The 15,712-nt window shown below is 41.9% G+C and overlaps 1 long non-coding RNA gene across 1 annotated transcript; it reads right to left on the reverse strand.

The window, feature by feature from the left end:
* Positions 1–9,357: 9,357 nt before the first annotated feature.
* LOC139205196 (uncharacterized) lies at positions 9,358–15,473 on the reverse strand. Its single transcript, XR_011584455.1, has 3 exons — positions 15,419–15,473; positions 13,234–13,313; positions 9,358–9,411 (listed from the first exon to the last, which is right to left on the reverse strand). It is a non-coding gene; the product is annotated as an uncharacterized lncRNA (long non-coding RNA).
* Between the last annotated feature and the right edge of the window lie 239 nt (positions 15,474–15,712).

Here is a 15,712-nt window from a genome sequence, read left to right on the forward strand (position 1 = left end):
TGAAAACAAGGAGAACAAGCTTTATTAGTCCCTAAAAAGCCCTGTTGCTGCATTAATATTCTACCCTAATGAAAGCTTCATTTTTTTTCCCCATTTCCCTACACTTGCCTGTCATTGTTCGGTTCATAAATATTGTCTTATTATGATCATCATGACGATATGCAGAAAATTTCAGAGCCAATTACCAGAATGACAGGTGAAATGGAAGCGTGCTGAGAAGAAATGAAGGGTTGCCATGGTGATGTAGCCAAAGAATCAGACTGTATGTGTGTGGGCATGTGACCAATATCTGGCTGAACTGCTGCTACGGTCAGGCCCCGTACACCAAAGGACACTTAACCTGAATCACTGGCAGCAATTGCAGGCCCATCCAGCTGAATTTATTTGCTATTTCTGTTTGCGGGTCAGGCTGGCTGGGTGTCGAGTGCAGCAACAGCCAAAAAACCCCAGACAATCTCAACCCCTTCTTTCCTAACCCTAACCCCAATCCCAACCCGGGAGAATTGAACCTACTCAAAAGATTTGCATGAAAACGGAGCCTTCTGACGATGTTACACATCATCACAGGGTGTGGACACAAGACAGGACAATACAGCGTCAGATACAGCACATACAGTAATGTAAATGGCAGTAAAAAGCTCTACATGTAAAAAAAAATGGGAAAGTTAAACAGCAAAGAAGCAAAATGACTGTTCAATGTGATGGGAGATACAGTAGGGTGACTTATAAGAAAGGCTCATCTGCCAACATGTGCTGTTAGGTGGGTATTTAGTCAGTGACAGCTCTGAAAATATGCATATTTTCTGATCTGTGTGCTGTTAACAGACCTCCTCTGTACCTATTTGTGCCGTGTGAACTGTGTCTCTGTGATCCCCCTTATTAAGAATACAATACCTTATGCACAGACAAGGATTAATATTTGAGAGTGTGTAAAATGGAATGGGAAATGAAATGACTTGGATCAAAAGTTAATTAAGAAGCACCTTGCACAAATATATCTTTTTAGATTGTGCCTGTTCGTACAAATGCAAGAGGGGTTCAAACTGGTCTAACTGAGCCAGTCAATAGCAGACTACTCTGAAACTACAGATGAGCAAGAAAGTGGTCTTTCAGTCTTTGTATTTGTCTCATTTAGAAGACAAAAGACAAAATCTAATTGAGAATGTACTTAAAAAGGCTCTTTTTTCTTAGCGAATCGTTTAATACAAAGCAAGAGTGAAGCTCGGTGGCAGCATGGTATGGTTAAGAAAATCACTCCCTATTATCATATTTCAAACTTGCGAATATATTTATCTTCTATTACAACTGATTAAAAGTCATTCAAAAGTGGAATACAACATACAGCTATGCAGATGTGCCGCTGATAATGATGGTGGAGTGAAGCATGTGGACGGAAATTATACAAATAAATAAATAAGCTCAAACAAACAGGGAAAAAATCATCCCACCAGAGCAATTATGGATCTAATCAGAGGGTTCTGCGTGAAGGTACAGCTCTCCTATCTCGCTCCCATTTGCATCATAACACAGTGTGCAATATTAATTTCCGAGTTTACTGCTTATTGGAAGTGCAAAGTATGAAAAGCCATTAAGGCCCCAAATAGGAAAGCAATTTGCTGTCACATGGATTCGGCTCTATTAAAAAGAAAAATCTTGTTAACCATTTGGAATTAGAGTCATTTGGCAAAAGGCATTCTGCTGCACTCCAGTAAAATAAGTAATTATGCCTCTCTTCCTTCTATCCCTCTCCTACTTTCATTTGCACAAGCGAAGTGGGGAGTGGTGGATGGGGAGAGCGACTGGATGCAAAGGTAATTAAAGTTGTTGGCTATCTGTTTGCTTAATGTAGGGATCAGGCCAGCCAAGAGCCTTGGAGGCGAAAGCAAGATGAGAAACACATCCATTTTTCTGTCTCTGTCTACGAGCCCCTAGGCTAACTCTCATCTGGTCCATATATCTCCAATTCCAGTCGAGCAAACCCACAAACTAAACAGGGAACTATCCATGAAGAAAAACTTGAACTGACTATTCCTCTGAGCTTATCTCAGTTTCATTTAGGTTCCAACTGAGTAAAACCTCATTAGCAGTTCTAAGTTGTGAGTTGCCTGCTGTTTAAATTAAAACATCTCTGTGAGCCCAGATGTTTTAGCCGATCACATACGATGAACTTTAAATGCTGTGTGTTGCATATACTCGCAACATTTTATCACGTCAGTTAAGTGTGTCACTCTCACCTTAACGTTTTGATGTTTACCAGTTAATAGTAAGAGCTACGTCTTAAATGAAATCCTGTAACCAAATAGAGGACACACTTTCTATCTTATGGTATATATCAGAGGAACACAAAAGAACTGTTCTAAACATCCTATTCTGATGCCAACCAGACTCATTTGGAGTGAACTCTTGCCCTGAACCTTTATTTCAACGGTATTTACTGGATTGTGTCAAGACCTCTTAATCATCATTATCCCACCTCAATGGGTAACCTATCCAACATAGGCCTGGCTCCCCTCGCTCCTCCATAGAAATGAAAGCCAAAAAAAAAAAGGGAAGGGCGATTTATGGGGTGGCATGTATAGCCTCGAAGGTGTTTTATGGTTGGACCTGTAGGGCCTATTTAGGAAGCACTGCGTGCTCCGTCCTGACCACAGGTATTGATCGTCAGCAATGGCCGTGGCGTGGCTGACTAGTTAAAGCCCTGCATGTGCCCTCACAGGGAGATGAAAATGAGGCCTCTGTGTGTAATGATCTGTGTATGAGCAGGGAGAGGAGGCCACAGAGACAGAAAGGAGGAGAAATTAAATCATTCCTTTGCTCTTTCAGGAGAGTCACTGCAGCCAGCCATGCCCAGCTGCTTAATGTGGGATCTGTTTTTGAGAGGAAAATTAAAAAGAGAGAGAGAGGCGAGTGAGAGCACGGGAAAGAGAGATAAATGGCTGGATGTGGAGGCGGTAAATGAGAGCATCCTGATGCAGAGAGCTGTGTGCGGATGTCCCTAATGGGGTAGGCTGATGTGAGCTGTCTGGTAGCTGACCACCACGGTTACATCGCCTTCCTGCCTACCCCACACCAGGCCCAGCACTGAGACAACCACGCTCCATGCTAATTGGCAGAAAACGATGGTGCATAACAAGTACAGAAGAGACATTGGTCTAATTTGAGAGGGGGTGAAACAATGGATAAAATGCTTCTAATCATATGAGGCATTTTCTTGTCTGCGAGGCAGAGACTGCGGCTTTCTCTCCCTCCTCTGCAGAGCCACAAGTCAAGACACACGGGGACCATATGAGCATGCGGATTATGAACCCACACAAGCTTGAAGACAAAAAAAATAAAAAATAGGCAGCAACACCTGAAAACTACTTACTCAAGTTGGTCAATCAGCTAACAGCCGGGCTATAAAAACTGGTCAAAACTCAGAAAAAAGAAACGTGGCTCATTCAATGCCATTCTGAATACAACTTTTATTCATGGACTGAATTTGTGAGGAGTCTAAAAGATGTGTGAATTGGACAATCACACAGTCTCAAAATCCCTGCAAAAATTCAGTTCAAGAAGAGAGTGACACTTCTACAACAGCGGAATGAACCAGCTTAAAAAGAAGTGATGGTGGGTGTGGAGGTGCCAATCAATGAGAACAACTGACATTGTTTTGTATTGTTTTCACTGGAGGAAGTCAAATGAGGCCAAAAAAAATCATGAAAGAAGCATAACCAAAAGAACTGGAAAATTATAATTTTCCAGGAGAGCCAGTTCCTTTAGACATGTGTGAAATGCTGGGGGTAGTGTAAAGACGTGGCAGAGAAACACACAACAGGGACTGAACCTCTGTGGCTGCATAAGACCCTTCGCATGACCCCATCCTCAAAGCCTCTCACTTCCACCCCACAGGGGTGAGTGCCTGTTCATTTCACCTTACCGGCCTCATTAACGCAGCCCTCTGCCATCATTAAGACGTTTGCAGTAAAATTAATTGAAAGACAGATTAAAAATAAATTAAGAAAAATGCGTTGCAGAATGCCTACGTGCACTTCATAAATCACCGGGGCAAAGCCAGGAGCTGGCTCCCCATAATTAACTGCAGACTATTTATTTTATCCTGACGGTATAAATTAGAATTCAGACGCACAGATTATATTAGGGCTGTCTGCCATGCGGAACTGCTGAGGGGTGTGCAGAATATTTTAAGGATACAAAGAGGAGAACAGAGAGAGAGAGAGAGAGAGAGAGCGATAATATGTAGAAAGGCAAACAATATGTAAATGCATACAAAGCAGAAAGATAACATTTGCGTCCCGTGGAGAAAGTATTTACTCGGGCAGCACATAAAGAAACAATAGACAAAGCAATTAACAGCAACAATCAAGTGCATGATGAAATGAAACAACAAATGCCTGATTAAATGAACTGTGCCAATTGTTCCATCAACTCATTGTTTGTAAGAACAGGATACAAGTTTAACTGAGGGCTTAACCAGCGCTGCTTGTATGCACTGGGGCTGTGATCAGTAAGAGAGGAGATTTCCTGGGCAGTGTTATGTCACCAGCTCTGATTCTTCCCTGCCGCCTTCCACTGTCCTGCTGTCTCACAACCTGGCCACTTCACATGCAAATGCAGACTAAACCTCTTCTGCCAGTCAGCCTCAGAAACCCCCCACAGACACACTCTCTAAGTCTCTCTCATGCCGTCTGTGCGTCTCTCTCTCTCTTTCTCTCTCTCTGTACAGTCAGTGCTAGCCACACACTGCCTCCTCGTGGGCACAGTGCCCAGACTGGCCCTGAGCCAGACCTGCTCTGCCACACTGGATTGGCAAAACGCTCCCTCTCTCTCCACACTCCAGATTCCCGGCACATCCTTTCATCAGAATGCCTGTGGCCCTCTCCTCCTCCTCTCTCCATCTTTATTCTGCACCACAGCTGAGATCCACACTTTGAAGGTATGCCCTCCAACCAGTGAGAAAAATAATGCTACCACTAGTACTACTGGGGAACAAATAAAGCACTCACACATTTGAATGCTTGGTTATTATGCAATCCCACTGAAGGCAAAACAAAGTTATCTATAAACAATGTTACATCAAGGCATCATACCAGGTATCAGGTGCTTAGTATGGGAGCATGAAGATGCGCTCTAAGCCCTGAGGTGTATTCAATTTTGTGCATTTTTATGAATCAACACAAAAAGATGGAATTTCAGCATCCTTGTTGGCAGTCATTCCACTGACAGTAATGACAATACAATATGGGGCTGCCAGCACAGTGTTGTTCTTGATAGAGGATAAGGTATGATATGATCTGCACTGCAGCCGTCAGCCATGGGACAGATCCTCTATATATAGAAGCTGCACTATACTACTCAATACAAACAAGACCACAGCAGTAAGAATTGTATAATTAGAATGTCAGTAGTATGTATAAAAAAATGTATTTGTACACTGTCATCCAGCATCTAGTATACTAAAGCACATACACAACATGGGGCGTAAATTGGCAAGTGTCTTTTCATTTCAGAAACTACTGAGCTAGCACGTTAAGTTATAGTCTTTTATAGTAAGACAGCTTAAAACTCAAATAATCAATGACACTTCTACAAATAATCTCTGCATTAAACTCCCTGATTTTGTTATTGTTGTTGTAGTCCCTGAATTCGCCTCAGAATTTCTTGTTCATGTTTCCCTTTTTCCTCCTCACTCATCGACAGCGAGCTGGGAGGACATTTCTGAGATTTATGGACAGTAGTGGGCACAACAACAAAATCATGTTGTGTATCTTTAAGAATTAAGGTTTTTTTTTTGTTTCTTATGCAAGTCTGCAAGTCTCCTATAGTGACAGCCACACAGAGGGAGACTTGTGCACCGTGCTGCTTCCAGCACAGAATCCATTTAAATCCTACTGTTTCACAGGGTTAGATCTACTTCCCCTCTGAGTATAATGCCAATTTCAGCCGTGTGTGTGCTGTGCATCTGCATTTTGATTTTGGAGACTTTGGAAACTCAAGGCTGTGTTTTTTGCAGGACTACTGAGAGGCAGTATGAAGAACAACCTGTGCTATTGATGGCTGCCTGCCTGGCTTGGTGTCAGTTATTACAGGGGTATTTTAAGTAAAAACAATAGCTCAATGTGCCGCTATGTGTCGATGTCACCTGATCAACACACCGCAAAAACTGTATCTAAAATTGTCTTATTTGCAATGCAGCAAAGGCCACATACACAATCAAAACTTTACCTAACTGGTGTTTGCATGGTTTATACCCCAAAATAAGAGACAGGTTTTTAACAGTCATAGCACGTAAAACAACCAGTCTGCCTCAGATGTATAATTTTGTTTCCCCGGTGAGTAAAACGCCTTGGAGGCGATCGCATACGCAGCAGTCATGTTTGTTAAGATACATGGCTGGAGCCGGCCTTTTTTCTCAAGCACCGGAAAAACCAGTAAATCATCAGCAAAGAAAATAAATATATACTTATTACATTCTGCACACTGCATATATTCACCTCTTAACATATTGCACAGGCACAGTGCAAATGTGCAGCACTGCACACGGGCAAAAACATGCCATGAAAAATGACAGCAGGGAGGGGTAACTGCGGACCTGGAATATAATGGTGCGGTGGAGCGGAGGAGAAATAATCATACCTAGTGGTGGGGGATGAGGGGAGATGGGAGGAGCAAGAGGAAGATGAGTCTGTGCCCTGTAGCAGGGAAATGGAGCTCCACTGCTCTGCTGCTGGCTGCCTGATTCCCCAATAACGCTGCACAAGAGCTCCCTTCAGCAAGGGGTACCAGCAGGCAGTGTCTGTACTCTAGAAATGCATTCCCCTGACACTGCACAGCCACAGGAGACACGTACAAATACTGCAATGTTAGACTATGTACTTTTATAATAGACACTGTGGTGCTGATTACAATGAATCACAAAAAAAAAAAACATGTTTATGAAAAAGAAAGCAAATCATAAGTCAAATTTCGGCAATGACACTAATACTTGTGTCCTTCACAGAATACTGATAAGAGCTCAAGTCAGCCTACAGTTCCCTCTGTGGCCGTTAGGTGTCTCTCTTTCACTTCGCATGGCTGAAGCTCTCTCTCTCACCAAGTGGGGCTCCTCTGCTCCTGAACTCCCATCTACACATAATATATACACCATCATTTGAAAATGGCAGCTTTTTGAAAATTCACCTTGATTATCAGACATTAAAAGTGACTTCTCCAGAGCTGAGTGTCTGGCTAGGGGGATGGCTGCAGACGGCAGAACAATGCAGCAGGCTTGATATTAATGCCTGGTTAGGGTGTGCAGGGAGGAGAGAGGAGCCAGCCCTTTGTTCTCTCCTACAGCCAATTATTTTTTACGTGTGCCTCTTTTCACAACAACAAGAGAGAATTTAATTTTAATGCACTCTCTGGAAAAAAGGGAAAAAACATCTACAGTATTCTTAAACAGAGATAGGGACTAGCATCAGCGATTAAGTATATATGCACACATCTCTGTATGAGGCATAGACAGATGACAGGGGCAACAAGAATGACATCAACCCAAACACACACAGCAGCATGAATCCTCTCATGCAAAATGCAAAAACACACTCTGTCTCACTCCCAAACCAAAGCACAGCTGTATGCGGCCTTACCTTTATGAAAGCAAGACCAAAATGAGAAGAGAGACACCAAAATAAAACCACAGTTATTTCATTATACAGCATTACAGTGCAGTGGTGGGGTGCACATTAACATGTGCATACCCAGGACACGATGATAAGAAAGCACACTGTAAAAATAGCAAGGATTCCTGATCAAATGGCATGAAAAATAAAAACCCATGGATTGCTGTTGGTAGGTATGTGGCCAAATATTTTTCTAATTGGAAGGGCACTTTATCTTGCTGTCAGAGAAGCAGTAAAAAGCGGTGCTGTTCCCAGAAGGAGAGGAGCACAGCTTGCTGGCCTTTTATTAGTGCTAGAGCTCTGATATATGCGTCTGCACTAGGCTTTCATCAGGAACCAGCACCATAAACACACACGCACGCACGCACACACACACACACACACACACACACACACACACACACACACACACACAAAAGAACCGTTACAAACTAGCCACACCGAAACCACTGTTAAACAATTCAGCTGCTGTACTTTCTCAACATGCAAGAAGCATACACTCAACAGAAATTACTGCCAAAAAGTTTTCTACAACAAACTGATGATGCCAGCAGTAAGTGAGGGCATTTTTTAGGTTTACAGGTTAACACAGTGATAACACATCAATTGCAAAACTACACATGAAAGCATTCAAATCCAGAAATAACAGAGCAGTGTACAGAGCAAATAAACGCCTCGGTACAACCACACAGTGTAAAATGGTGCTGTAACAACCTGGCAGTGTAAAACCATTAAGTCACTAGAGAATAAGAAAGCACAAAATGCAGCATGCACACACAAACACTACAGCACAAGCATATCTTACATATGCAGTTCATGCAAAGCTAGTTTTTGCACACAGGGCCACTCCAAACTAACTCATGCAGACAGACGCACAGGCACAGACAAAGACAGTCAGACTGACAGACGCATGTGCATACACACACGTACATGCACACACACACACACACACACACACACACACTCAACACCCACACTCACAGCACAGAGGCTAAATTAAATTTCAGTCCTTGGGCAGACAACTAAACTGCTTGTGTGTGGGACCTACTCTGCAGCACAGCAAAACCAATTCTCTGAAGGTGGCGAAACTAAAGGGCAGAATCCAGCCTGTTTATGGTTCTCACTCTCTTCTCCTCTCAATCAAATGTTTTATTAGCAATCATTTGGTCCTAAAAGTCATGTTCTTGGTGGGCAGCTGGTGTGATAACAGCAGCAGCCACTGGACAGACAGCACCACTCCAGCACATACCACTCCCAATTATTTACACCTGGGGCTACTGAAGCTCTAATTAACCACAAAATAACCGTGTTTAGAAGGGGACAGGCTTACCTACACCTTACACTTCCATCATGTCCGTGCTTTCATATACAGTACACTGTATCGTGAATTGAATAACCCTCAAGATTGGTTGTATGAGGAAGCACATGATTGATTGCTAAGTAGCAACTGACTATACAGAACATGTTTACCAGTTTGTAAAAAAGCCCAGCAGGCCAGAGGGGGTCTGAAACTGGCTGAGCCAAGAATAAATATAGAAAACATTGTGATCCTACAAAGGGAATAATGATGTTTACAAAATGCAATAATAACATGAGACATTATTGATCCACTATGGAGAATGCTCTACTTCGGAAAATCACTGTATGGTTCTTTTGGTTGAGGTCTGAGCAGTTGGGAGCAGTTGTACCTGCTGACTGAGGCAGCCATGTTGGACAACTCTGCATGCAGTGGCAGGATCTTTTCTTTAATCTGAAGTGAGGAAAAGAAAGCAGAGCAATCAGTATTATGTCCCGTGTCTTGCTTTCACAACGTTTCTTTGTACTTGCAGGCTGGGGACTAAGTTTTCACTGCACAATACATTATAATGCTATGATTATGTATATATTTATGTGACCAAGGCATTCTGACTTCAGAAGAAGTCGCTGAACTGACTGACTGAAGACAGTGTTCATTTTCATTTAAATGGCGTAATGGAAATGAGCATGTGGTATATCAGAACAAAGCAAAAGCAGATAGTGATTGTATTTACATTGGAAAAACATCTTGGGGGTTTCTGCTGCAGACATGTTGACGTACATGCACATGCATGCGCTGGCCCCCTCAATCTCCCTGTATACTGTATCACTAAGGCATCTCTTTCTACCCTCCCACCCCCACCCTGCTCTGCTCTCCTCTCCTCTGGTGTCTGGAAGCAGTAATCTGTTCCTGAGCCAGCGCTGCTGGGATTAGGCAGCAACTGGAGATAGGATATATGCGTCATTAAAGCAGAGAGCACGGCGTTGCAGAAGGAGAGAGACAAAGTCAACAAAAGGTGACACAGAGACAGAGAAGACAAATACCAGAAACCCACACGTGCCCACACGCGCAGGCATACATGCACGTGTGCATGAATGAAATAAAAACAAAACCCCCTACTGTATGCCTGCAAACCTATTCACATGTCTGCCTGCGCCAACACACACACACATAAAATCCTCTTTTCTCTCTCATACAATTTCCTAAACCTCCAGCGAATAAGAATAATGTAGTGCTGCTGTAATGGGTGTCTGACAGAGAGGCAATGCATTAAACCTTAGGCACTAATGCAAGACAACGTATATACACTATGTACACAATGTGAGTAATAACTCAGAACACTTTGTGAAGTAAAGTTAGTGTTGGAGCTTGTTCACAATGCTGCAGATGTACCATTCTCTCCCTATGTAATTGATCAGCTAATCTGTTGTACTTTTCGAATTACTAACCACAACAACCATAGCATGGCGTTAGTAGCCTTCAACTTGGCTGCTATATAGCAAATACATATGAATAATTATACATTTCTGGGCATTCATTTGAGCTACCTGCATAAAGTGTGTCATACGCACCATAGCTAAAGCAAATCTCACTGACAGTTTGTTCCATTGGCTACTCTGAGACAGCATAATATACAGAAATATTTTGAGTCATAAATCCTTAATTTACTGGTAAATCATTACCTTACCTGTGACAGCGTCTCTATTTAGGTGAGCCCATGTGTTATCAGGCCAAGCTGTGGCTGTCTCACCCTGATGTCCTAATCCCTATCCTGGCACTGTACAACCGAGGTAGGTCTTTGCTCCAGCTGAGACTCAAGGTCTTCACATCTGTGCCCCACCTGGGTGCTTTCTACCACCTATCTGCCATGTGCTGCACTTGGAAAAAAGCAAGTTTTGTTATCACTGCTACACCTGAAGGATAGACACAGATCCATTTCAAGTTCAAGAAATCCATGGATATGAGGTCAGTGTGCCCTCACTACGCTTTCCCATTCTTAGCACTATACAGTCCTGCATAAGGACCTCGCCAATATTTATGTTTAACTAACTATCTGTCACTTATTGTCCTAAACCTTGCCAGCTAGCAATGGCTGTTAATCCAGATTAAGGGGGACTCTGCCAAAAATGAATGGGCAACAACAAAACTCATGAATACACATATATGACCATACTTGAAGTACACACTACATGACCAAAGTATGCGGCACAAGCACTACGCATACATGTGATTGTTCAACATCTCACCCTAAAAACAGGGGTATGAATGTGGAGTTGCCTTCGTCTTTTGCTTCATAATGATCGCATGTTCAATGGGCTGAAACAAATCTAGCAGGAAACATCTAGAGAAGATTTATTGTCACGATGGCTCATTATATAATGCAACACTCAAAAAGTAAAGCCTAAAAACTCTAAGAAAAACACTAAGTGCTTTAGTGTGGCCTATCTAATTGTATTTTGCTGATTGTCACTAGATATTCCATGGCTGTATGCTTGATTTTCTGCACCTACAGTATTAGTAAAGGCTGAGGCAGCAGAGCCCACAAATTAGAAGGAAATGCCTATAAAACATACATATGGTGTATCAGGCAAAGTGAGCTAATTACTTTTTTCCAGTTGACAGCAATTTGAAGAAGTGTGAAAAGTCCAACAGAAATATATGTGTCAAACTAATGCTTAATACTTTTTTTGTATTTTGAATGTGCACACAAGGGGTTACTGTTACATTTAGAACCAAATCAGTAGAAAAGGAATGAAAGAAATGCATAACAAAAGCCATGATAGTTTGCTTTAGCATTTTCGAGTATTCAGGCACAGAGCCCATAGTCAGTCCAAACTTCTTCATTAGTACTCCACCTACAGAGAAAACTAAAATTTTGAAGTCACTATCTGATTTCACCATTCCTCTTGAGTAGATTAGCACCTTGATTGCAGACTGACTTGATCTCAGACTTGTGGACTAGGATCAGTTTATTAAAGCTTTCATTCACTGAATGGTCTGATTGAACAAGTTCTGTCTTGTTGTTGAGGGGTCTTCATGGATGAAATTCTTTTTTTTAAAACACCTTCACCATTTATGGTTCAGCAATAGAGTGAAAACTCTTGTATACTTGCATAAAAAAACTATTTTCTTTGTATTTTAGTTATCTACATGCTTTTCAGACTTTCATTTTCATTTGTCCTTTTGTCATTTTCACTTACAATAATAACACTGTTTCTCAGTAGTTTTGCTAATGCTGCCTGTTTTGTCCATTGGGTGGCCTGGCAAAGCAGAGGCACTGTAACCAGAACTCCCTGCCAGTTGTTCTTTCCTCTCCTGTAACTTTTCTTTTTTAAAAACTCCATCAGTATCTTCGTTTAACTTCTGCCAGGGACACACAAGAGGTTAAGTGCTGCGAAACGCTGTAATTCTCTTTATACATCGATGAATATCTTGGGTGATCAGTAGCCTGGCTGTTCACAGGAGAAGCGCATTTCTCTGCACCAGTCTCTTTGTCTGCTTGTGTGTGTGTGTGTTTATGTGCGAGTGTGAGAGAGCGAGCGAGAGAGATGAGCAGACACACAGACACAAACACAAAAGATGACAGACAGACAGAGAGACCGTTGTAGAGAAATGCGCTTCTCCTGTAAACAGCTGCTCGACCAAGAATAGAGCCCTTTGCAACAGAGCTGGGTGTATGAATGTGTGTTGGGTTGAGGGAATGGCAGGCATCAGAGCTGTAAACCCCGACACTGATGGCTGAATGGGTGTTTGAATTTTAAAAACCTCGAAAGGAATACGGGTGGAGTCCCCCACTGATAATGTATATTTTTAAATCCTGAAATATAATGTAATAAGCAGTGCATAATGTAATGACTTGTAACATGAAAGGTTCTGCAAAAAGTTATTGAATTATGCAGGCAACATTTTATTGTATTAGGTACTTCCATTATGACCTGCTGCAGTCCGTGGTCATTAAGCCTGGACATATAAAGAAGAACTGCATAACCATAAAGCAGCTATAGCACGTTCTGTTTTTACTCATAGTCAATGTCCAGTGCAGAACAGTACACGTGATGTACTACACTTAAAGATTATAGGGAATACCGGCCTTCACTTGCAAGAGCAGGTGCAGTATGTTGTATCAAGAGTCAACTTTTGTGTGTGCTTTTTTGTTTTCCAAGTATGTACATACAGTCTACGTAGTACACCCTGTACTGCCAATGTATGTTGAACATGTGTGTGGATGTGTTGGTTAGACTGTATATGGTAATGAGTTGTTCAAGTTAGGCTGACCTTAGCTTTCCACTCCAGTTAACATTCTGTTAGTGCTTCATTCTCTGCCTCCATCTGCACCAGACGCCCTTTATCTGCACCTGTGAAAGACATGACAGAGAAAAAGATGGATGGCACTCCATAGCACATTACAATCCTAGCTTATACCTATAAAAAAAACCTCAAGTACAAGTCTTTGACATTTGAAATTCTTTCGTTCACTGTATGTGACTGAAAGCATTGAGCGTTAAAAGTATTTAACAGACAATCTGGTTTGAAAACAATTTTACTGACAGTTCTTACTTCTAAATTTTAAATGTTGGAGATGATCCAGTCAATCAGACGCCAATTGTAGATGGCTGAAATGTATTACTGGTCTTAACAGATGACGATCAGAAAAAACAATCACGATATATAATACGACATATTTGAAACAGAGATGACAGGCAACGGCAGACAGTATCTTTGGGCCTCTGGAGCCCAGGTAAAGATTTGGACATGTAAGAGCAGACAACTAATGAAAATATAACTGTAAATGTTATAACTGTGGTCAATGTTGCTACAATGTTGGTTTTAGTCATTCCATGCCCTTGGATTGAATTTAGGCTACAGGTGCATGTCACCAGTGGTTGGGTGATTTACAGAACTCAAATATCGGATAAGCTGTCACTGAGCAGAACAGTTTGCATCTAGAGTACATACATGATTTGATAAGCAACGTCCATGATTTGCGTGGAAGGGCTCAGATGGGCAAGCGCTGAAAGCCCACCTAGAGCATGTGAGTGAGTGAGTGAGTGGCCACAATTTCAACCAATGTCTTGAAAAACTGAAATGCTACAGCTGAATTTTAAAGACTAGACCATTGGTATTCAAAGGAACTGTTAGTTCCAAACACAATGTCAAACTTTACAGTTAGTACACAACCAACATCAACTTATGAGAATGTTCGTTAAAGGTTTTATGGATGATTGGTTCCTTGGTGCTGCTAATGCCTTACCACTGTCAGAGAAGAGAATCATCTCATGGGTATTACTGCTGCGATACACTGTGTTTACATTTAGGTAAGGTTAAAGGTAATCCTGTGGAGTTTTCATTATAAACAAACATGTCTTCTTTGATATTTGACATTTTAGACCAAAACACATTGTATATGTGTCATAGGCCTGACAAATATTAGATGCATTTCCTACCTATGAGACATTGCCCCCGCTTTCTCTTACAGGCCTCTGCAGTCTGTACAATGTTTATTGCAAGATTTTCATGTTTATTTGGTGCATGTCCATATCAGTAAAACAAACGTATTAAAAATTAAGAGGCACCAGATATCAAAACATTGCTCTATAGAGCCACTAATGGCTCAAAAATTCTACATGGTATCTTCAATTTGAAATGTACTCAAATTAAGTCCAAAAATGGGTAAAGAGTGGGTAAAAATTGAGTGAAAATGGTGGGGTGTCATTATGGTCAGTGTGAATGGAAGAGCGGTAGCGAAACAGGGAAAATAAGCATAGATTTACTGGGCAACAGCACTGAGAAAAATCGAGACAACAATACAGAGAGAGTAGGACTGAAATGACACCTCAGGCTCTGACTGAACACCACAAACAGAGTCTGCCCAGAGGCTTAGCAACAGGTGACACACACACCATCAATCAACACAGTCAGTGATTCAGATTGGTCAGTGTTTTTTTTCTCAAGAGATGGTGGCAAGCAGCATTGTTTTTTTTCTTTGAATATATGTTGAAAACTCTAGTCATCAATCATCAGAATCCTGGGTTCGTTTTGCCTGTCAATGAGTCTAAGTGCCTGTTTGTCATACAGAACATGTTTGTCTGTTGACTCCACTCGTGCAGTGGACATACATCCCTGTCTTTGAGGTGCTGTTTCTTTTGTTTTTGTGCAACATTTGTTTACTTCAATGCATCACAAAGTGAAGCAAATGCCATAATGTTTGCATTTTTGATCATCTATCTGTTAGTCCTTAGCACAGTATACACATGTATACACATTCTGGCTCCAGAAGCTGCATTAGTCTATGTCAGATGGCACTAGCAAAACCACATTCAATCAATACAAAGCAACATTGGGATGGAAATATTTCAAATTTGCTCCTCAAAATGCACTGATTGGGATGGGCATATGAAGCATGATGAGTCTGAGTCTGAGGCCTACTGGAAAACCCTGGGCCTAGCAGTGAGCACTATACCTGACTCTGGAGCTCCTGGGCCTGCTCGGTCTTGCTCTGAAGCTGCTTTTGGTATTGCTGCGTGTGACTCTGTTCCTCCGGAGATCCAGGCAGTTTCCTGCAGCTCAGGCAGCGAATAAGAGATCCTTGCTCCTGGATGTCCAGCTATTGAACCACAAAAGGAGGCAGGGCAGCAAGAGGAGGAGAAAAATCAATCCAGTATACAGCCTATCCTCACTGCGCAGCCAACCTCCTCACTCTGTAGCTGAAGCTAAGATGCACCATTGTTTCCCATCTTCCTGAGCAGATACTCTG

Source organism: Pempheris klunzingeri, chromosome 1, assembly GCF_042242105.1.
Source record: "Pempheris klunzingeri isolate RE-2024b chromosome 1, fPemKlu1.hap1, whole genome shotgun sequence".
NCBI classification, from domain to species: domain Eukaryota; kingdom Metazoa; phylum Chordata; class Actinopteri; order Acropomatiformes; family Pempheridae; genus Pempheris; species Pempheris klunzingeri.